The sequence below is a fragment of the Canis lupus genome, chromosome 4 (genome assembly GCF_048164855.1).
Source record: "Canis lupus baileyi chromosome 4, mCanLup2.hap1, whole genome shotgun sequence".
Lineage (NCBI taxonomy): Eukaryota > Metazoa > Chordata > Mammalia > Carnivora > Canidae > Canis > Canis lupus.
In genome coordinates, this window is record NC_132841.1 from 46,910,650 (window position 1) to 46,935,526 (window position 24,877).

Below are 24,877 nucleotides of genomic sequence, written 5' to 3' on the forward strand. Positions count from 1 at the left end.
AGTTACAAATAGTAATCATAATTACTCTTATAATTTAACTGGGAGAAGAGGCAACACATTTTTTTGAGGCAATACTTTTATAAACAACTCAAATGTATATAAAGACCCCAAATAGCCAAAGTAGCCCTGACAAAGAACAAAGTTAAAGATATTACAATTCTAAATTTCAAAATATACTACAAATCTATCAAAACAATATGGTACTGGCACAAAAGTAAATATAGAGATCAATAGGACAGAACAGACAGCCAGAAATAAACCCACAATTATAGGGTCAATTAATCTATGACAAAGGAGGCAAGACTATAGAATGGGGAAACGACACCAATAAATGGTGCTGGGCAAATTGGACAGCCACATGCAAAACAACAAAACTGGACCTCAGACACCTGAGTGGCTCAGTTGATTAAGGGTCTGACTTTGGCTCAGCTCCTGATCTCAGTGTCCTGGGATTGAGTCCTGCATCAGGCTCTCTATTCAGCAGGGATTCTGCTTATCTCTTTCCCTTTCCCCCTCCTTTTGCTGGTGCTTGCTCTCTCTCTCAAATAAATGAATAAAATCTTTAAAAAAAGAAAAACATGGTGTACATATACAATGGATTATTGTGGAGCCATGAGAAAGGATGGGATCATGCCTTTTGAGACAACAAGGTGGACTTAGAGAGTTTTATGGTAAGTAGAATAAGTTAGACTGAGAAAGACAAACACCATGTGATTCTACTCACAAGTATAATCTAAAAAATAAAAAACAAAAAGCAGAATAAGGCTTATAAATACAAAGAACAAACCGCTGGTTGTCACAGGGGAGGAGGTCAGGAGAGAGCAAAATGGATAAAGAGGAGAGGAAAATATAGGCTTCAAGTTACACAACAAATAAGTCACAGAAATAAAAAGCACAGTATAAGGAATACAGTCAACGATAGTATACTAGTGATGTAACAGGACAGATGGTAGCTACACTTGTGATGAACATAGCATAATGCATAAGCTTGTCAAATGCTAAGTTGTATACCTGAAACTAGCATAACATTGTGTGTCCACTATATTCAAATGTTAGATTATATTAATTTTAATAATTCTATAAATTTAATAACTGATTATATTACATCACATTTTGTTCTCAAACTGTCATACAACTTACGGTCAAATTTACGGTCCATTTTAAAATGGAATATTTTTTTTCATTACATATAATTTGTGTACAAAAGTCACGTATGTTTCTGCCTTATTTATTTATTTATTTATTGTTTCTGCCCTATTTAAATCGATTTTTTCTTCACTGTTTTTATTCATTTTAACCTCATTTCACGTATTTTATTGTATTAATGTATGTCAACTTAAATTCATTACAGAAGGCTGTACATAAATAACTTAATGGATATTGAAATATAAAAATCAAATATTAATACTAATTAAACATTTAGATTAAATTTGGGGTTGATCAAATCTTTGTAATGTAATTATGTAAAAGTAAAACTATAAACAAGAAGCTTTTTTGATATCTAAACAGAGATCTTTTCTGTTCTGTCTCAAAACCTAGCCAATTAAAGTCAAATTAAGAAATTTACTCATAGAAGAATTTTTAAAAATCTATATAGGGATAAAAAACACCGTATAAAACTCAAAACAAAAGGATGTTTTTGTACGTATAAAATAAACCTTGAAACCAATAGGTAAAAGCTAAAGATCCAACAGAAAAATGGGTAAAGGATATGAACAAATTGCACATAAAAGATAGAATACAATGGTTCTTAAGCATAAGAAAAGTTCAACCTCATCCCTGAGGAAAGATGGACATTTAGTACCACAATGAAATACTTCTTTTCACCTATCAGACTGGTAGTTATGTAAATGTTGCTTATTAACGTGTTATGCTAGCAAGAAAGAAAAAAGCACTTGCATACTGTTGATGAGAGTATTAAGTGGTCTAATGTCTCTGGAGGTTGACTTGGTATTATCTACCAAAATGAAAGATGCACAATATCTTGATCTAGCACATTCACTCCAAACATTTATTCTATATTATTCTATAGATATTCTCATACATCTGATACAGTGTTAAATGGGCAAATACACAGATTGAAATATTGGAATGGGGACCCGTTACATAGATTATGCCATATTCATAGAATGGAATATTGTTAAAAAGAAGAAAACAAAATTATATGTTCTGAGATAGAGAGGTATTTATATATATTATTAAATATTTATTCAATATTCATATGAGATGGTATACTATCTTTTGTATGGAAGGGGGAAGCAGAGAAGAGTTGTTGAAGGAAAAATCAGCTCTTTTTGTAGAATGCATTATTTCTTATGGAGATATAAGTTGCTAGTAATAGTAGTTGCCTCTGAGGAAGATAGCTGAGTGGCTTGGAATCGGGGTTAAGCAGTAGGTTTATTTTTTACTATACATGTTTTCTTTCTTTTGAATTTTGTATTAGTGGCTTCTATCACCCATCCTTACTCCCCCTCACACCAAAAAGGTAAAGTGAGTATTACTGGCAGGACAAAAGCAAGATACCAGAATTCTCCACTTTGGCTATACAATTAGAATCACCACAGGTCTTTTTTAAAAAAAAAACATTCGCTCAAATTTCACCCCAGATAATTTTTTTTTTTTTTAATTTTTATTTATTTATGATAGGCACACAGTGAGAGAGAGAGAGAGGCAGAGACACAGGCAGAGGGAGAAGCAGGCTCCATGCACCGGGAGCCCGACGTGGGATTCGATCCCGGGTCTCCAGGATCGCGCCCTGGGCCAAAGGCAGGCGCTAAACCGCTGCGCCACCCAGGGATCCCCACCCCAGATAATTAAATCAGAGAACAGAATAATGAGATTGGGATCTATCTATCTGTCTATCTATATATTTGCTGCATTCATATATTCCATTTAGTTAATTTAAAATAAACATATCATGACATGTTTATCTTTCACAAAGTTATTTATAGCATCACTCTCCAGATTGGTTGGTTTCATTCATCTGAAATAAAGATATAAATATATATATGAAATAAGTAAATAAAATATATATTTTATATAATGTATAATAAATGAGATAGGAGAGTTACATATGGCTGATTATCTGAGTAATGCTATAAAAGACATTTGTGATATTTATTTTACTCATTAATGGAGTATGTGACACTTTGGGTGGCATGACAGTTAAGATAAATACCCCATTACTTGTTTGAAATTATCACTGATAAATTTCAATATGTACATGCATAAACCTATAAGTATGATTGAATATATGCCACCATCAAAATACCTTTTGCAAAATACCACAGAGAATTGCCACTGTCAAAATAAAATCTCACTGATCTTTTGTTTTAGTCTGAGAAAGATGACACTTTGCCAGGCAGTGGCTACATTTTTCAGCGCATAGTAAAACCAAAGGTGATGGAAGGGTACTGCACTTATTCTTAAGGTTGCAGATGTACACGGAGTGTTTGACATGTTGCATCACTAAGTATTTTTACTGAATCTTAATATTGTTCCTTTAGGAAGACTTTGTAAGTCAGTCAAATTCAAGCCTGTGGATAGATGTTAAAAGTAAATTTCTGCTCCTTATCCTTAGGTACATGTATGAAGCATTTTCAATTCCTATATTTAAAAGGCTCTGAAATCTGCCTGTGGCTATGCCCTAGAACACCCAGACAAATTTTTAGGCTAGAAATTCTATGAATCTGTTTACCATAATTCCCTTCTGTGGGCAAGAAGTGGTATTTAAATCATGCAACTGTATAATGAATTAATGCTTCAATGATAAATTTTACTGTCCAAAAAAGCTGAGTTATTTAACTTCATTATATATTCTAAGGAGAAGGTGTTTTCCAAAATGAGAATAGAACTCGAAAATATTATTGTCACATTTGGTCTTTCAAAATATTCACCCATGACACTTGCAGGCAAAATGGTTATCACATGGGAGAATAAAGTAGAATGGAGAGCTTTTAAGTAATGCTCACTGTGTCAGGCTGTGTGGGATTCATCTTGCAAAGAAAAAAAGATATTCTCAAAGGTCAAAGCAGTTTCTATGCGCCTTGAAGTAGAGGAGGTGTAAGTGGACAGACGTAAACTTCAAGGACATTCTGAAACTTTATGTTTAATATCACAGAATATTGATGATGATGATGGCTGAAAGTCCACGGAGCAGTGCTGGAGAAAGAAATTGTGTGACCCCAGGTAAGACTTTGTCTGGTAAAGAAGTAAAGACATGGATTTTCAAGGATTAAGAGCTTGCACTGGTTCAGATTCATTCACAGTGGTTGGTGTATGGATGACTGTAAATAGTAGTTGAATGAATTGTCGAGTGAAGCCATCTATTTATAATGGTAAGGTCTGGCCTACAATGATCCAGAAGATATAATAAGAATAACAGAGGATGGAATTCTCAGTAGGCTTTCTCAGAAGGCCAAGAGTCAGAACTCGGTGCAACTTAAAACCTTCCTCTGAAAGAGTGTTGCTTGTCAAAATTTCTTCTCTTCTGAAGTAGCTAGAGGGAATATTACTTAGCAATTTCATAGGCCTCTTGATTTTAACAAGCCTATACTTTTTATAAATTGTTCCTTGCTATGTAGAAGTACCAGAGTCTATATATTATTTCAAAATTGTACTCTTAATTTCTTCCTTTAAAAAAATGTGTTCTAAACAAAAGGTCTACCCTAAGGGTCTAGACAGCCTTATAGCTATGCTGTACTTCTGCATCATCACTGCTGTACCCTTACATACATATTTCTAAAAGAGTTAGTAAAACTCTTCCATTGTAAACTATCAGAAAACAAAAGTTGACAATATTCTGCATTATAACCTTTTGGGAATGTAGTCCTTTTAATTATCTTAGTTTAAGGGACATCTGCCACAAGATGATATATTTTTCACATAGGTATTTATACCATGAAACTCCTGATTAGTTGGTTTCATTTATCTGAAATATATATATAGATATATAGATATTTATAGATAGATGTTAGCTAGAGACATATATCTATATATAGTTTATATATTTTACATATATATTAGGTTTTATATCTATAGATATCTATATATAGTTTATCTACATCTCTCTAAATAGATATCTATAGATATATATAAACTATAAATATATATGTAAAATATATAAACTATATAAACTATAAATATATATACATATATGTATATAAACTTCTAATTAGTTGGGTTTACTTACTTGAAATAAAGATGTAGATAGATATTTCTTTCTCTATCTATCTATATATATATAGGTTTTATATGTTTATAGATCTATCTATATCTACATATAAAATCCATGGCCATATGGTTCAACACAAAGAAATGCATGTATTTATATATGAGAGCCGATATCATCCCCCGTCTGGTGCTTATCACGCCAATCATAATTCATTCCACTTTCAATTATAGGTCTTCCAATCACAAGATGATACCAATTCATGTAATTTTGTGAAATATTAATTCTTGTTATTCCAATTACATGTTTTATCAGTTTTTTGTTTGTGTTGATTTTTTTTAAGTAGAATAATAAATTTTCTGTATTTGTTGTCTTCCTGGGGAAATCATTTAGGCAGGGGCAAGCATGAAAACGAATACCACTAGATGTCAGTATAAACAGACCATTTTCTCTGATACAGATTTATTTTCTTGCATTTCCAGATTTCCTGGACTGTTGGAAGAAATTCTTTCTGGCAGTATTGATTCCATCTAATCCCTTGTTTGTTTAGTCCAAGGATGCTAACTGCTAAATTTACATCCTTTCTTGTGTCCTTTTGCAAATCTGCAAAACAGTTTTCTTTAAAGAAAAATCACAGCACAGGGATTTCAAAATTGTCACCATTTTATTAATTAGGTGATGGTGTCATGCCGAGTCGGTCAGTTTATTATTCCTTAAGAAAGATCTTGTAGTGAGTTTGTGTCTCATTAGAGAACTGAAGGAGCAGACAGATTAATGCACATATGCTACAACATTAATTAGAGAGTCAGGTTTTTCACAGGATAGATAATTTGACTGTGACAATGGCAGCAGCAATTAATTGAGTCTCTTTTAGAAAGCATCTAAGAGGTTTATGTAGAAGTAAAGCTCACTATGATTTAACCAAGTTAAATGTAGAAGGGACACTAGAATTATAGGATCATCAAATTAGAAAGACTTTACAGGTTTTCTAGTTTGTCTAAGTTTCTTGTCCATCCAAAGGAAATTTTTCTTCTATCAAATCCTTGAGCAATGGTCTTTAAGAGCATGTAATCTGTGGCCCAGTGGGAGTTTCAACAATTATATTACAATTATGTTTCTTTGTGCAAATTCACTTAATGCATTTTGGTTAAGAAAGGGATATGCAACCGAACTATCCAGCAGATTCTATACTACATGATTTTTAAAATTATGTCACCTTAAATCAATTTACACAAACCAATGTTTAATTAGGAATATCAGCAATCAACTACTAAAATGTTCTTAATAATAGACTGGTGGAGTCAGAATAACAGGAGAGATTGAGTAGTCAAACTTCCTTGTTAGCTGACATTTAAAAACTCACATTTAAAAAATGACCTTTAGCAGACGAGATGATGATGCAAATGAAATCTATATTTAGGGAGGGGTGAAAACAGCATCTAATTTGTAGTGATTATATAGTGCCTTCTACCTGTGGAAATTCTGCGTAAGTTTGTCTGATGTTCTTTATAAGTATCTATTCCTCCCTCTGTGCCTCTCTTGTCCTCTCTTCTCTCCTCTCCCTGCATTGGGAAGGCAAGGACTTGGAGAGACCATGGGGAGCCATTCAAATCAGCACACCGACTGAGCTACAGAGGACAGCCAGCACCAACTGCCAATCACATAATGAATAATCTTGGACAAAGGCCCAGTCAAGCTTTCAAATGTCTCCAACCTCAGATTCCATTTGACTAAAAAGACCCCCCAACTTATAACCACTCAAGTGAGCCCAGTCAAAGTAGAGAACCGTGAGAGATAGTGATCACTTTTTGTTTTAAGCTGCTAAATTATGGATTGGTTTGTTCCTGGCAGTAGATAACCAGAATGGTTGGCAATTTGTTTTTGAATGGAAAGGGAGGAAATTTTAAGAACCTCCATGGACAGGCAACTTGAAAGAAGGACTTTGATCTTTTGACTTAAGTTGTGGTTAGGAGCACATTCTTTTGTGGAGGCCGAGAAAATGAAGGCCATTCCACTTTAAGTTCAGCATTAGCACAAGTACAGCCATCCCAGGCCCCTGTGAATAAGAGCTGAACTTTACCTTACTTCAGTTACAGGAAGAAAACAGCTTATAGCTTAACGTCCTAGAAAGCCCCATATTAGAATGAGAACAGAGCCCAAGCCAAGGGCAGGAAGCCCCTATTAAAATAAGAACAGAGCTCAATGCCCTTGAAGGCCCCAAATCAAAATGTAAACAGAACTTGAGGAATTCCTCCACCCCTTCTGGAGGTCCCCTAGACCAGTCCTTAAAACTAAGCTGAAACCCACCTCGGGGTCCAAGTCCCTGCTCTGCTGTGTCAGCTATACTTGGACCCAAGCTCGAGCTTGTAAATAAAACCTCCTGTGTTTGCATCGGTTTCGGCTCCTTGGTGGTTTCTCAGATTCGCAATCTTGGGCACAACACTTTCTCAAGTTTTCAGGTAGAATTCTCTTTTTATTAAATGTGAGCTATGACTCATTTCCTTCTTCATTTGTCATTGCAACTGATTTTATGTTCATCCATTATCATTTTCAAAAGTTGGTGTGCTTTTCTTTTAATTCTGAATAGCCTTAGACAGACATATGGCTAACATGGTATCTGAGCATGCATACAACACTTAAAAATAAAATTCAGGTCATGTTGTGAATGTGTATGTTAAAAGGGGCTGAGCAGCAAAGGGACTACAATTTGTCAAATAATGCATAGTAGCACAATGCTCCATCCCATCTCTGGGATTGTTACTAGATATTTTTCAAATAGTGATTCTCGATCTTGATTGTGCATCCAAATCACTTGGAGATCAGTTAACAAATAGATTTTGATCTGATAAGACTGCGTTTGGGTCTAAGAGTCTACAATTCTAATAACTCTCTAAAAGCAAACAAAATGAGTAGCAGGATACTAAGATGTGTCAGTTTTCTATACTTTTACCACCATTCTCCACCTCTAAACATAAACATACAAAGCTCAAACAGATATTACTTATATGCACCTCAGGAAAAAAAATAAGGAAATAAGTAACTTAATTTTCTTCTAAAGTTTTTGATCCTGCTCTACTCACACATACATTTTTCTCCTTAATGAAGTACTTTCAATCCCCTGGCCCCTACACTTTCTAAGCTAAGATTTATTCTTTTTTAAAAATGTTATTATATTTAAACTCAATTAATTAACAAATTCTGTATTAGTTTCAGAAGTAGAGTTTGGTTATTCATTAGCTGCATATAACACCCAGTACTAATTCCATAATGTGCCCTCCTTAGTTCCCATCACCCTGTTACCCCATCCCCCCACACTTCTCCCCTCAAGCAACCATCAGGTTTTTTCCTAGAGTCAAGAGTCTCTTTTGGTTTGCCTCCCTCTCTAAGATTTATTCTTTTCACAATAAGAACCATTAAAGAATTCTGAACCTGCATCAGAGAGTGACTTTTATTTTGAAGATGTAGCCCTAGCACCATGAACAACTCTGACCAACACTGCTGTTTGAGTGGGAGTGGCAGGCATTCACTGCATTATCTGCTTGCTGTGGCATCTACCTGCATGTGGAATTTTTCTCCTAAACATATCTCACCTGTCCCCATTCTCTTAATCCTTTGCAATTGAACCAATTGCAAAATTCTGAACCAATCTATCATCATTCTGAACCAATCTATCATCATTCCTTTCCATTCATAAAAGGAGACTCCTTCCCAGTTATCCCACATCTGTTCTTAATGATATCAAGTCCATTCTTCACACAGAAGATTGGCTTCAAGTTCTCTTAGGATACAGGCAAGTTTTCCTTATGTGGCTTACAAGACACTGAAAAATCAGTTGGGGGGGGGCGGCTGTATCTCTTCGTATGCTCGTTTTCATTCTTTAGCTTCATATTTTTAATCTTTCACAACTGATATTCTCCCATTAGCCAGAGACTGCCCAGAACTCCCTCTGCCCAGACAATACAACTTCCTCTGCTCAACAATAACATAGCTATAGCATTATATTTATGTATGTCATTCTTTTTTTACTTAAGTGAAGATTTCAGAGATTATATTTGGTTTTATACACTGTAGTATATCCAGGTCTTTGCATGGTGCCTGGAACAACAGCAAAATCATGGCTCAGTAAATACTTCTTGAAGGAATGAAGTGTTTAAACTAGCCATCCTAATGTGCCATTGTCATATTCATTTTGTTCTGATCCATCCTTGTCCTTGTGTGATCTGTACTCGTTTGTACTTTATTTCCCATTTTACGGAGGAAAGCATAAAAAAAACAGTATTTGCATTAAATGCTATCTTGGTATATGATCTTTTTTTTTTTAAGATTTTATTTATTCATGAGAGACACACACAGGGAGAGAGACAAAGGCAGAGACACAAGCAGAGGGAGAAACAGGCTCCATGCAGGGAGCCCGACCTGGGACTCAATCCTGGGTCTCCAGGATCAGGCCCTGGGCTGAAGCAGCGGCACTAAACCACTGAGCCACCTGGGCTGCCCTTGGTATATGATCTTTAAGAAAATTTTTCACTTCTCTAATTTCAAAGCCATTCAAAAATGCTATGTTCTGTTTCACTGGTTGGTTCTGTCTTTGTGCAACTACACCATCCTCTGCTAGTCCCACTGATCTGGAGTTAGGCCTATAGCTCTCTCTCATTTTATCTTTAATTATTCTCCTACAGTTCCAGTTGCAACACTTCTTTTCTAAGAACCTGCTGCTGCCTCCCATCCTGGTACTACAAATAAGCAGATCAATTTCAGCATTTCCTGGGACTTAACATTAATGCTTTCTAAGTGGAAAACAGATAGATCTTTATCCCAGGATGGAAGTGTTGTTGTTGTTGTTTGTTTGTCTGTTTTTGTTTGTGTGAGTTTTTATTTTGTTTTGATTTGTTTTTTTTGTTTGGGGCAGGATATGGATGAAAACTAATCAACACTATTTGGAGACAGAAACTGAATGTCAAAAAGCCTAATTTTTCCATGTACTCTAATGATGCCCTGATTCTCTCCTCATTTCTGAGCTGCAGACTAGCAACAATTGGTCAGCAGGATGTTCTCAGCCTAGGGATTTTCTCTCCCTGGGTCTCTCTGGCCAGGCAAAGCCAGGGAAATATTCCTGATCAAGCATTTACAGTTCACATGAATTTCACCTCAAGCAAAAAAATGGAGCCCACATTAACTAGCTGAATTGAGGTGTAACTGAGTACATGGTAGGGGATATTTTATGGCTAACAATCCTTTCAAGTTAACACTTCATCACAACAGGATTGGATCTGGCCTTCAGAAACTCTGTGTACCTGGGTATACACATCTCATTCTAATTTTGTACATTTCAGATCTGCTACCATCTAACAACACAGTAGGCATCATATATTTAAGAGCAGCACTTACAGCTAGAAAAGCAATCACATTCAAGGTCAAATTCAATTGTGAAAAGAGTATTGTGTAAAGGAGTTAAGTTGATATGGTCCAGATGCTGGCGGAAATGTACCTACCATTCTGAGTGAGAATTATTTTTTTTTCTTCTTTGAGCTCTAAATCTATTACCAAATCATCAAAAGTATAATTTTGATAGGAGATTTCCATTTTGGTATGCTCACATTTCTCTCTCAGTCATGCTTTCCCTCTCTCTAAATTATACATATTATCTGAATAGTTATAGCTCCTTAACAAAAGAGAACAGAAATTCATAGACTAGGAACTATTTTTTTTAAGTCAGGAACCTATAAACTAATTTCCTTTCTTATATTTTTTATCTCTTAATTCCTGATTTAATAAAGTATATACATGTATTTGTAAAAGAATATGGCTGTACACATTATACACACTTCAAACAGTCTGGAAAAAATCACAAATGTATTTAAATTAATAATCTGTAAATAAACTTAATAATACTGTATTAAAGGTTCATATATCTAAGCTAGGAATACTAAACATAAAGAGTTGTATCCTAGGGGCACCTGGGTGGCTCAGTCGGGTAAGCAGCCAACTCTTGATTTTGGCTCAGGCCATGATCTTAAGATTCTGGGATTAAGCCCCATGTCCTGCGCTGTGCTCAGTGGGGAGTTTGCTTCGGGATTTTCTTTCTCTCTCTGCCCCGCCTCCTGCTTGTTCCTTCTCTCTCCCTTTCTCTCTTTCTCAAATAAATAAATAAATAAATCTTAAAAGAAAGAATTGTAATTTAAAATGTCCCATCCTATATGTGTATTATTTTAGATATAAATATTAATATTATATTATGATATAATATAAAGATAGAATTCAAAGTGTGACAACACAGATTATTTTTTAACGTATTAATACTGGACTGTACTACCCAAAATAAAATAACTGCAAAGATGAATTTTAAGGACTTTTGTAAGGAATATCTTGTGTTGAGTTGAATAGAATGATGGAATTGAGGTAATACATATGGACATTTAGATAAGTGCATAACAATAATAATTCAGAAGAAAAATAGATATCCTTACTGTAGTCAACCTAGACTAGGAATAGTTAATTAGGTCTGAGTTTCAGTAATATCAGAAAGGTCTTAGTTGTGATTATTAAAGATACTAAAGAAAAATGAAGAATGATTAAAGGAACTGGGATTATTTCAATGAAAGAGGTCAAAATGAAGATAACTGAAATACAGAGCAGAGAGCTCTTGCTACAGCTATCCTGAGAGTTCATAATATCTAATCTAGGGGCTTCAGTTTTAATGGTCATTCAAGGACAAGAGACAGGGGTCTTGGTGTAGGTGGGGATGTAGTGTGACCTTCAATAAGACAAACAAAATGAAAATAACAGTGAAAATAATAAAGCGGTGTTAGCCAAGAGAGGCACTAAGGAAAAAATCCTGCCTTGACCTTGGCTTTAGGTGGAAAAAAAAAAAAAAAGGATTCCCCTTAAAAGTCAGCCTCAGCAGGCATTTCTAAGGTATGTATGTTAATCTCTCAGAGGCCTGGGACCCATAGGCTCAAGAAAGGTCATTGAGTAAACATGAACAAGATGAAGGGCCAAAGATGGGGTCAGTATTGTCAACACTCCTACAGTTGCATACCACATATCTAGAGAGAGAGAATATGTTGGGGACAGAGTGGAGGGCAGTAAAGGGGAGGGACTGAGAGACTCCTAAGCAGGATCTGGATCTATGCTTAGCACAGAGCCCTAGGCAAGGCTCAATCCCACAATCCTGAGATAATGACCAGAGCCAAAATCAAGGGTTGGACTCTCAACCAAATAAGTCACCCAGTAGCCCTACCTTCCTTATTCTTAACAGTCTCTGAATGATGTTTGCAAAACCCTTCTCTCTCAACCACTGTTATTAGCCATATGGCTTAAATACAGTTGAAACACCCTCAGTTCCAGGCTCATGTCAATCAGCATGTCCTGTTATCTCAACAGTAACTAAATTCAGGGACAGACTAACATGGTAAATGGGATCATATGATATAATGTGATGTGAGCATATATTTGTTGAGTTTTTCTACGAAGCAAAACTTTTCACTTTTTCTTTTAATCTTTTTCTTATCAGAAAAGACTGATTTTTTTAATGGAAGATATAAAATTAAAATATAAAACCTGGACTCTACCATACGAGGAGAAGCTTAGACAAGCAGGGTCATGGAACAGTATGTGGGGGTTGGTAGAAAAGCTAACATCACTGTAGTCAAAGCAGAATGAAGTCAAATCTCAACCTACTTTATTGGACTGCTGACTCGAAGCCTGGCAGAAATCATTTTGAATTTTTTTCAATTTCCAGCTCTGTAAATCAATTAATTATCTTTATTTTTAAGTCAGGGTAAGTTACATTTCTCATCATTTACAATCTGAGAGCCATAATCCATAGAGAAAAATTCTGTGTCCTAATAATTTGTCTACTTTATCAGGGGCAAACACATGGTAGGTACTCAAGAGATTTTTGTTGAGTAATTAGGTTAAAATGGACCTAATGAAAAAAATAAAACGAAAGCTTAAGTTAAATGTATATAAATATATGGAAATATAAGAAAGAATAGCCTTATTGTATTGTATACTCAGATAACTTTTGTGTTTAATTCAGGGCATCACATTTAAATGCTCTTAAGAGCACTAGATAAAGAGACAAAACAAGTCTTAATTTATCTTCTGTCCTATAGAAACTGAGACAGATAGTAAGTTGTCTTATTAATTTAATTTTAATATTTGAGATGTAACTACTGAAATATTTCTTATCCTCATCGTAACATTGTAAGAATTATTCATTGTGAATTATACAGCCATGAAAATTATATATGTTAAGCTTTTTTTGGCAATATGGCAGGTGAGAAATGAACAAAGTATCTCATTAAAAACAATTGAAACTGCTGGATAAGTTCAAACCATTGCAAGATTCATTGGCAAAACTGTAAGTGACTGATTGAAGATGAGAACCTATAAAGTAAGCAAGATATTTCGTCTTATGGTGTTTACCAAACCAAATGAATTCAAGAGTTAGTTATCATAGTCATATGCAACTTAGAGCACATAAACTTTACTGACAAAGCCATAACTGAACAAGGTAGAGAAACCTATCAGAAACAGTCAACAATTAATTTTGGATGTCCCTCCACAAATGGCTAAATGCTCGACATAAATATGCAATGTAAAATAATGATTTTCTAAGAACTGATTATTAGTGAGTAAAACTAATCACTTAATAATGTTTTCAAAAAAAAAATAATGCTTTCAAGTCTAGCAACCCTCATTAAATAATTTACCTATTGATTCTTTTCAGTATTCTAAGTAAGCAACCATCTGAAGATAATTCCAGTTTTCTTTCTTCTTTTATAATATTTTCACTATTTATTCATTTCATGCATTACTGTCTGGCTAGACCTTCAGTAAAATGTTAAATCAAAGTGCTAAAATCTAGGTAGCCTTGACTTTTCTCTATGTTTAAAATGCACTTACTGCTGGGCAGCCCCGGTGGCGCAGCAGTTTAGCGCTGCCTGCAGTCTGGGGTGTGATTCTGGAGCCCGATCAAGTCCCATGTTGGGCTTCCTGTATGGAGCCTGCTTCTCCCTCTGCCTGTATCTCTGCCTCTCTCTCTCTCTCTCTCTTTCTCTCTGTGTGTCTCTATGAATAAATAAACAAAATCTTTAAAAAAAAAAAAAGAATAAAAAAATGCACTTACTGCCCTAAAATAGAAAAAGAGTGATACTGAAATAACTAAAACAAAACAAAACAAAAAACCCGGCAGGGAATAGAATCATAAAAATTACTGAAATAATTACATTTAAATAGTCTAAATATTCTTAATTGAAATGCAGAGATTGTCAGAATGAACTAAAAACAAAATCTACCTAGATGCTACCTATAAGTAACACACTTTAAATATAAAATCACTAATAGGTACATAGTAAAAAAAATAGAAAATGAAAAGCCCTATTAATAACAATCCAAAAGAAGCTAGAGTTCCTATAGTAGTATCAGACAAAGACAATTTTAGATCAATAATATTATCAGGGTTATAAAGAAGTTCTTTCTAAGAATGATGAAGTGATTGATTAATCAGGAGAATGTAAAAATTGATGCTATGGCACTAATAACAAAACTTCAAAATTGGAACAGAAATTGATAAAAACTTCAAGGATAAATTTATTGTAAGAATGAAAAATTTCAGGGGTGCCTGGGTGGTTTAGTCAATTAAGTGTCTGACTTCAGCTCAGTTATGATCTCAGGGTCCTTGATGGAGCCCTGAGCCAGGCTCCCCACTCAGAGGGGAATCTGCGGGTCCTTCTCCCTCTATACCTGCCCCTCGGGCAGCCTGGGTGGCTCAGTGGTTTAAGGCCGCCTTCAGCCCAGGATGTGATCCTGGAGACCCAGGATCGAGTTCCAAAGGAAACTAGAAAAATAAAAGAAAATAAAATCCAACTGAGAAGTAAGATTGTAATGAAGACAAAGTGGGGATTAATTATACAAAACACAGAAGGTTTATATTTAAAAACCAAAGAAACCAAAAAGAGTATTAGAGATTATTAATGAAATTGACCACCCTTCTCCAAAACCAATCAGGAAAAAAGGAGATGACACAGATTATCAATATCAAGAATGAGAGAAGTGGCATTATTAAAGAAATTTTGCAGAAATTAAAAACAAGAAATATTATGAAAATCATTTTGCCAATAAAATCCATGTTTAGATGAAATGAAAAAAGTCCTTGAAAGACATAAACTACCAAGCTTCACTAAAGAAAAAAATGCAATAATCTGAATAGCCCTAAACCTATTAAAGAAATTCAAATTGTAGTTAATAACCTTTCCACAAAGATAATACTATATCCTGATGTCTTCACAGGTGATTTCTATGAAACAATTAGGAGGGTGGGGGGTGCAGGAATTTCCAAAAAAACTTTTCTGGAATATTGTAGGAAAGGAAATATCTCCCAACTCATTCTATAAAGCTAGAATTACCTTGATACAAACCTGATAAACACTTTACAAGGAAAGTTTACTACAGACCAAATATTCCTCTTGAACATAGATGCAGAAATTTTTTTATTATAAATTTATTTTTTATTGGTGTTCAATTTGCCAACATATAGAATAGCACCCAGTATTCATCCCGTCAACTGCCCACCTCAGTGCCCATCACCCAGTCACCCCCACCCCCCGCCCACCTCCCCTTCCACCACCCATAGTTCGTTTTCCCAGAGTTAGGAGTCTTTCATGTTCTGTCTCCCTTTCTGATATTTCCCACTCATTTTTTCTCCTTTCCCCCTTATTCCCTTTCACTATTTTTTTATATTCCCCAAATGAATGAGACCATATACTGTTTGTCCTTCTCTGATTGACTTATTTCACTCAGCATAATACCCTCCAGTTCCATCCATGTTGAAGCAAATGGTGGGTATTTGTCGTTTCTAATGGCTGAGTAAAATTCCCATTGTATACATAGACCACATCTTCTTTATCCATTCATCTTTCGATGGACACCGAGGTTCCTTCCACAGTTTGACTATTTTAAACACAATTTTAGTTAAATCTAGCAATATATAAACAGGAATACATCACGACCAAATGAGATTTATCCCAGAAATGCAAGGCTGGTTTAACATGCAAAATATAATGTAATTCACCATATCAGCAAACTGAGAAAAGTAAAAAATGTATGATTGCTCCAATAAATACAAAAAAAGCCTTTAAGAAAATCCATTGTCCATTCCTGGTAAAAATTCTCAGCAAACCAGGAATACAAAGGATCTTTCTCAACCTGATAAAGGTCATCTACCAAAAACCTACACCTGATATCATACTTAGTGCTTAAAGACTGATTTTTTTTTCCTCCTAATCAGACCAAGAATAGGTAAGGATACCCACTTCATCACCCTATACAATATTCAACCTAAATTAGAGCTTCTAACTAGAATAATTAGGCAAGAAGAAGAAATAAAAGATATGTAAATCAGATGCTAATTTACTAGTACTAATAACGTAGGCTTGGGGAGCAAACACAGCTTCTACAACTTTAAAACTGGTAGCAATTAATTTTAACATAATTTATACAACTCATGATCTAAAAATATTTCATTAAAACATATAAAATTTAAAAAGTTATTACATTCTTTATCAATAAGCCTTCAAAACTCAGTGTATGAATCAATTTAAACCTTATATTTGACGTTGATTAGCCCCATTTGAAGAGTTCAATAGCTGCATATATCTAGTGAATATCATACTGACAGTATAATTCTAGATTACACTGTCAATTTGCTACTGAACATGTTATAATTTTCTTTATTCCCTTAGTAGAATATGCTCTATTTCATTTTGTTGAACCATGAAAGCCCTTTTGGTCTGTATTTTATTTTCCTTTTAGATTGTAGTAGTTACAGAGATATATTTCTGTATTTCTCTATTCAGGTTCCTTGAGTAATGATAACTGAGTAAAGATCTCATTGTTGGGAGAAAACAGGGATGGTGGGATCTGAAGTGAATTCTAATTGCATGTGTAATCTAATAGGACACCCACTTGTCAGCTCTAGCCCATCAATAGCATTTTAGAATAGAGATTCAGGGCTCCCTCATTTTCCCTATCACTCAAGAGAACTAAGAAATAAGGAATCTTATGTAATATTACCAAATTTATAAATGTTGATCTTATGTTTGTAAGCAACTTTTCCACTACACACAATGTTGGCTGCTTACGTGTCAAGGGCCTGACATTGAGGTCACGGTCTTCTGAACAATGAAGGAAATTATTGCAAACACATGGAGAATTACACATGGAAATGTCAAAATCTGCCTGTATTTATGCTTCAAGATCATGAGAACCCTTGAAAAAAAAAGACTTCTTTATTCTTTATTCTACATCACAGATATACCTGTGTGTATAACTTAAAATCTTAAAACTTTAAGAGATAACCCTGTATAAATTTTGTAACTGAAAATTGCAAGAAGTGATCCTTACTCTTGTAGTCTTCATTTTATTATTTAAAATGGCATTCTCTTTGTTTATACACTTCAAAATTATATAGAATTCATGTATATTTTCTTGAATTTTCCTTTTCAGGGTAGGTTTATTTATTTATTTATTTATTTATTTATTTATTTATTTATTTATTTATTTATTTATTATAGTCACAGAGAGAGACACAGGCAGAGGGAGAAGCAGACTCCATGCACCGGAGCCCAATGTGGGATTCGATCCCGGGTCTCCAGGATTGCACCCTGGACCAAAGGCAGGCGCCAAACCGCTGTGCCACCCAGGGATCCCCCAGGGTATGTTCTTTTTATATTTTATTTGTTCTTTTATAAGCACTTCTGATATGAATATCTCTGGTATCCTGACATTTAACTAGTTTGCTTTTCATTCATTCAATGTCCCAGTATATCTTTCTTATGAGTGTGTACCAGACAATAAACATTATATGAGAACAAGGCAAAGGTAAGATTATGTTTTTGATACCACCATCATTCCCTTTCATTCCTGGGGAAGAGAGGAGCTAAATCCAAATAATTGGATAAAAAAACATAGCATTAATTCTCAAACATACTACTCTCACTCTTACCTTTCAATCTCTTTTCTCTCCTTTTTAAATTAACTGAGTGTCTTCCTCCAAAAATCCATAGAAACGTACGTACTATTATCCTTTACATAAGAAATTAACTTAATATCAGTTACTAGGGAATAGGGATAGTAACACAGCTCAGAAAAAACAATATGCAGATGGTTTCATAGTCCCTCCTAGTCAACATTGCATATTATTGGAAGAGCCCTTGATTTTGCTTTGGATGGTTTATAAGGCTTTAATATTCTTTTAGAATTATCTCTCCTGATAAAATGACATTAATTGTGAAAAAATGATGATGCAATTCTATATCAAAATTTGCTTTGCATATCCAATAAACATAAACAAATTCTCCTTTTACTAATAAATATAGTAAAAAACAAACAAAACAAAACTTTAGTTAGGATTGTGTCCCAATATTAACAAAAACTAAGCAAACAAGCAAAACAAACCCAAGGAACTACATCTTGTAGCAACTTTAAATAGGGGAAAAATTGTTTTTCCTATACAACAGTAAGTCCAATGACAGAGAGTTGTAACCAAGAAGAACAATTCAACACTATCCTCTGGGAGCCAGTTCTTCCTACCTCACGGGTTTGCCGTCTTTGGCGTCATGGCTTTCGTCCTTATGGCTGCCACTGATTGCCACACTTCCAAGTTTCATTTCAGTAGCTTGGGCAAGAAGAAAACAAAGAAGAAAATCTGTGCAGCGGTATTTGTTTTTTATTTTTATTTTATGTTTTATTTAGAAAAAAAATCAAGTTTCCCCATGACAATATCCTACTGAGGATCTGTAATATTCTCAGTAGATGTAAAGTTACTCTTTGAAATAAAAACTGAATTCCATGGCCCCCAGGCTACAAGGGGGTCAGGAAAATTGAAAGGAAAGGAAGAAAATATTTCAAAAAAGTTGTTCATGAACTAAACTTCAATTCTGTCACCACAGAACACTGAAAACTATTACTAAGTTATTAGTACTATTATCTAACTGCAGAATACTGTTATATCAATGTTTCTCTATGGTTAGGTATATATTCATTCCCATGACTCCTGCTCATCTTTATAAACCATTAATATAAATTCAGTTATGTGATGGTGAATTTTATACATCAACACAGATAGCATATCATATTCAGTTACTTAAACACTTATCTAGGTATTTGTGTAATGGCATTTTATAGATGTGGTCAATAAGCTATATAATCAATTATCTTAAGCAAAGGAGATTACCCTCAATATTGTGGGTGGATGTCCTCTAATTAGTTGAAAGCCTTAAGAACAAAACTTGAGGGACACTTGGGTTGAGCATATGCCTTTGGCTCAGGGCATGATCCTGGAGTTCCAGGATCAAGTCCCATATCGGGTTCCCTGGGAGGAGCCTGCTTCTCCCTCTGCCTATGTCCTTTCTCTCTGTGTGTCCCTCATGAATAAATAAATAAAATATTTTTGAAAAGAACAAAACTTGAGGATCCCTGAAGAAGAAGAAATTCTCCAAAGCTGCAATTTTAATTTCTGTGTCAAGTTTCCAGCCTGGTGATCCTCTCCACAGATACCAGTCTCAGAGCTGCAGTACTATCTCCTGCCTGAGTGTCTAGCCTGCCAGCCTGCCCTTCAATTTCACACTTGCAAACCATCCCCCATCCCAGATCACAGAAGCCAAGTCCTTAAAAGAAACCCTTAAAGGAATTCTCTCTAGGTAGGTAGGTAGGTAGGTAGGTAGGTAGGTATATATATATAAGATAAAGATATAAATAGCTCCTATTTAGTTCTGCTTCTCTGGAGAATCCTGACTGATACAAAGTACAAATCCAATTATGAACAGACTCAACTTTTGCAATGTTAAATATGAAAATGAATCAAATGTCTGCTAAATATATAAGCTAGGCAAATAATTTTACCTTGTGACTTAACTATGTATGTTAAAGGCAGCAACCTATACATAAGAATATATTACCACTGTGACTTTGATAAAAGAAACTTCACAGAAGCAAATGCATTTACATAGTATAAGTTATTGAATGGGTTATTTAATGAAATTAAAATAACGGCTGGCTAGTAATAAGTGTCATATAATAGGTAGTACATAATAAGTACTATATAAATGTTCCTCATCTTCTCTTTATTATTACAGTTATCATCATTGTGATCAGGAAGCTTAAAGCACATTGACACTGAGATGATTAAAAAAAAAAAAAAGGGACACCTTCGTTCCTGAGTTGCCTGGCATATGTTTTAAGACAATAAACTATCAACTCCACTAATGGAACTAATAGGTTAAGTTTCCCATGTTGCTTGAATTATTTCTCCAAGAAAATTAAATTTTCTTAATAGAAAATCTAATTTTATTTCCAGTAACTTGAAAATCTTAATTAGTGACACAAAAACCATGTTAAAATTACTTAGATCAGAAATAAACACATCATTATACCAAAATAAACAAACTGAAGAGCTACTGTAGTTTAGTTGGCATTCCACACACGGTATCTTCATAAAATAAGATACGAACAGGCAATTTCAAAAGGAAAGAATTAACATCAATCACATAAATTAAATTGATTAACTTTCATACTTAATCAATCACAGGCATGAATCCTACACAATCTACTGGTGACCTCAGTTACTTTGTTTAATCATGCACACCAATATCAGTGCAATGCTTGATTTTCCAATTAAAACAACTTTGCAATTAGATCTAATTAACGTGTTCCAATTAAATAGGTTAAATGCAGCAGTATTCAATAAATTTAAGCCCCCTACTTTTCTCATGGTGAAAAGCTTCTCTAAAATTGTTTGGATACCTAATCCTTTTGGTGCCACAGCTTAACAAAAGAAGTAAGAAAAGGTCAACAGCTTGGCTCAGAAATAACATAAGCCAGATTTGGTAGAGAAGAACAAGCATCCCAAATTTCTCAATTATCTCCTGGATCATCATATAAGCCCTTCATGATAGGCCCATTAACAATTTGCCAATGGAAGTATTTGTTAAAGGAATATTTGCCCTTTTCACAAAAGAAGACCTAGTCCCACTTGGAGTCATGCACTTTTATAGTTGTTCTTCATAACCCTTACATGAAGGAAATATGGTTTGTTGGAATTCTAAACAAGTAAACTCTTCCTTTCACCTTTGAAAAGTAATACATGGTAACTTCCCTTTCCAAAGCTTCCAGTAAGAAGAAATGCAGGTAAGAATATTTTGTTTTTAAGCCTTTGACTTAAAGAATTGTGGACTTTAGACTCTTCATTCCCAGTTTCCTTTAATAAAGAGAGCCCCTGTTCTGATTGATATATTTGTACAAAGTATCGGTAAGTTTTCTTAAAGAATCCACTGGCCACAAGGAGTTCTGAAAAGTCACGCCAAGAAAAACCCAGCTCTTAGGGGCCTCTGGGGTTTGGAAGAAGACCAGTATAACTAGCTTAATTTCCATGCTGGATAAGAGATAGGTATAAAAGAGCCCAATCTTTCCAGTTAGGCTATTCTGCTACATGTGCATTTTACTCTTTGAATTCTTAAAGTTTCTCTTGCCTCTACCTTATGAAGGAATCTATAGAACAAGTGGATGTACCTGTTATATTATAAGGTGCATAATTTTTTTTTTTCTGGAAGCTACTTTTTCAAGCATGGAGTTTCCATGTTTTTATCTCATCTTTACTCTGCCCTGACTCACTATGAGAGTATATTCTACTAAACAAAAACAAAACAAAAAACTCTAATTTAAAAACTATCAATGTACAGCCTACAGTTCAATAAATTTATCTAATCATTAATAAAGATTTTTACACATTTTGATAGTAAATATATACTGCTCTGTACTATATTAGGCAAAGTCATCTTAGTCTAGATGTTTATCTCAAAGTGCTAATGTATGTAACTTTTCTTGACTTTCAAAAGAGGAGAGACCTGAGTTTTCCTGCAGTCCAAAACTTTATATTCACCGCTACATAGTTATTAGTACATCATGCTATATATGTAAAAGTTCACAGGACTATATGTACAAATTTTGCAATTATTCTTTAAGATCAAAACAGATATACATATCACAATGTTCACTTCAAACAGGACAAAGTCTAGCATTTTTAAATGGAAGTTATTTATAAATGGGAAAGCAAACTGGGAGATGAATAAAATGATCCTGCTCACCACCATAAACACATGCCATAATGAGCTATGTACAGATGCCAAGGAAACAGAGAAAACATCTTATGACTGGTAGAGAGAGGTCACAGAATATGGTGTGATTTGCAGACTTTACAGAAATTAGGTGAGTGGGGAAATATTATTGAAAATTATTAATGATATGTATTTCAAAAACTTAATATTTACACAAAAATCCTATACACACACATACACACCCCACAAACAGAAAAGTTTGCTATCTCCCATTCTAAATGCCTCTAAATGTCTTCAATGGCATGGACATACTGTCTTTGTACCTGGGAAATGGCTCTGAGTTTCACATCAAACACATAGTGGTGGATATATATTCTAGAAGCTAAATATCTGGGATGTATTTCTCCTCTTATAAACTAAAAACAACAAAACTAAAGAAAACAAAGACATTTTAATACCCTTAACCCCTACTTCTCACGCCCTCATCTGTCAACAAGCAATATTTTCAAGAGAACATTCAATTCCAACCCTTCACTGTTACCTGAAGTACATTTAATAAATGACTTTTCCACACTCTCCTTACTTGCTAACAATTGAAGAGACAATTGATTCACTTGTTTAAACTGCACAATTGATAAGTGGTCAAGTATCACTGTAATTAATGCTCTTCCAGTTCTGCAGAAATTATAAATTTGACCAAAAATAAAGTATTGTAATCACCAGAGTCACACTCATTTTTCATCTCACCATCAGAACCTCAGGCTCTAAATGCCTATTTTTTACAACATTCCAGTAGTCAGATGCCAAACCCATCAAAGTTTACTTGGCAACTGGCGAGAAAAATTGGGGAACAAGTTTTGATCGATAGGTAAACTGAGACCCATCTCTACTGATGTCTATAGTATATCTATCTACACAATGACTTCCCTCTTGCTTAGGAGTATTAAGAACTTTTTGTTTAAAGAAGTCTCTGTTAGGATGGTTCCCTTTGACTTTGGCACACTTTTGAAAGAGAAAATAAATACACATAACTAATTGGTACCATACTAAGATCTGGACTTTTTCTACTAGGAGGCTAGGATATGAGATGCATTCCAGGGAGACAATAGTGGGCACTGGACAATAAATAGGAAATCTGAATAATCTTGATTGGTGAGTGATCTGTTTAGAGTCATAGGATGAAAGGTCAAATTAAGAATAAAGTTGGGAATATGTATTGGATTCCAAATACGAAGGCTCATACTGCCTAGGATGATAATTTGGGATATTTCCCCTAATAATGAGAACCATTAAGAGAGTTTGAGAAAAGGAGTTAACTAATTAAACTTTAATGACAAAACTTTGACTTCAGTGGTAGGAATTGGAGGGATCAAAGAATTGAAGCAAAGACATCATTTAGGAGGTTATCCCCATAGATTAGGTGTGAGCTAATAAATGTCTGAAATATGGAAATGGAAATTAATGTAGATATATCAGGCAAATTAAGAAGACATTCCTGAATTATATCCAGTGGATTTGAAAGCAAGCACAGTGATTCTTTAGAAGCAAAGATACCAACTTTTACAACAAATAATTAGAGGTTCAGAAAATTTAACTAAAGAACATAGGGAATATACTAACAAGGATAATGAGAGTTTTGTGTTATTTTGAAGAGCATTGGCCTTAGTGTTGTCCATATCTTTGTATTTTCTTATTGATGGCAAAAATAAGCATACAAAATCCAAACCTACCAAATCAAAATCTACCTACCTGGTCTTATCAATATCACTTTTACATTTACGCCCCTATTAGAATAGTGCTGAATTTCAAAAATTTTTTAAAACTTAGCTCCATAAAAATGTCCCTCGCTTATTTATTACTTGGATTCCCCAAAAACATGCCTCCATGAGACTCATAATTTAGTGTCACAGTTACAGTCACCAAATTATGTCTAGAATATTCTTTGCCTATTCTAGAATTCATTTATTGACTTTTAATGCCTTCCAAGTCATTTGAAGGCAAATAACTTCCAAATCAATTTCTGCCATTGCTTATTGGTCTTATGAAGTAAAAACCAGTGGCTATGTCAGGAATTTCTTTCCTTATGTTTCTAACACAGCAGCTTTCATAGTGCCAGCCAGAATGGGAAAGTGATAATACTTGACTGTTCCTCAGATCTATACCATACTACGTTACAGGGATCATGAAAGAAATCTGCTTTGGCCTAAATTCTCAATAACTCAGAAAAAAATTTTTTTTCAACCTCTGGTTCATATATACCCTTCTCAATAGACAAATTCAAATCTCATTTGACTAGGGTAGGGAAAGAGGCAAAAATATATTCTCAATATCTCTACTTCTCTTCTCAAAACTCTGTCTCTAAACAAAAATGTTCTCAAATCATCAAATGCAAATAGAAATTTGAGTTGCTATATGTAGTGTGGAGTGAGGAGAGAGATAATGTTGCAGTTTTGAGAGGGAAATGATTTCATCGCATCCAAAATCTCTTATCTGGAATCCTTGGGGCTAGATGTGTTTCAGAATTCAAAATGTTTGATTTTAAAAAAGAGAGCATCTTATACAATAAAATACCACATTAATATACCAGCAA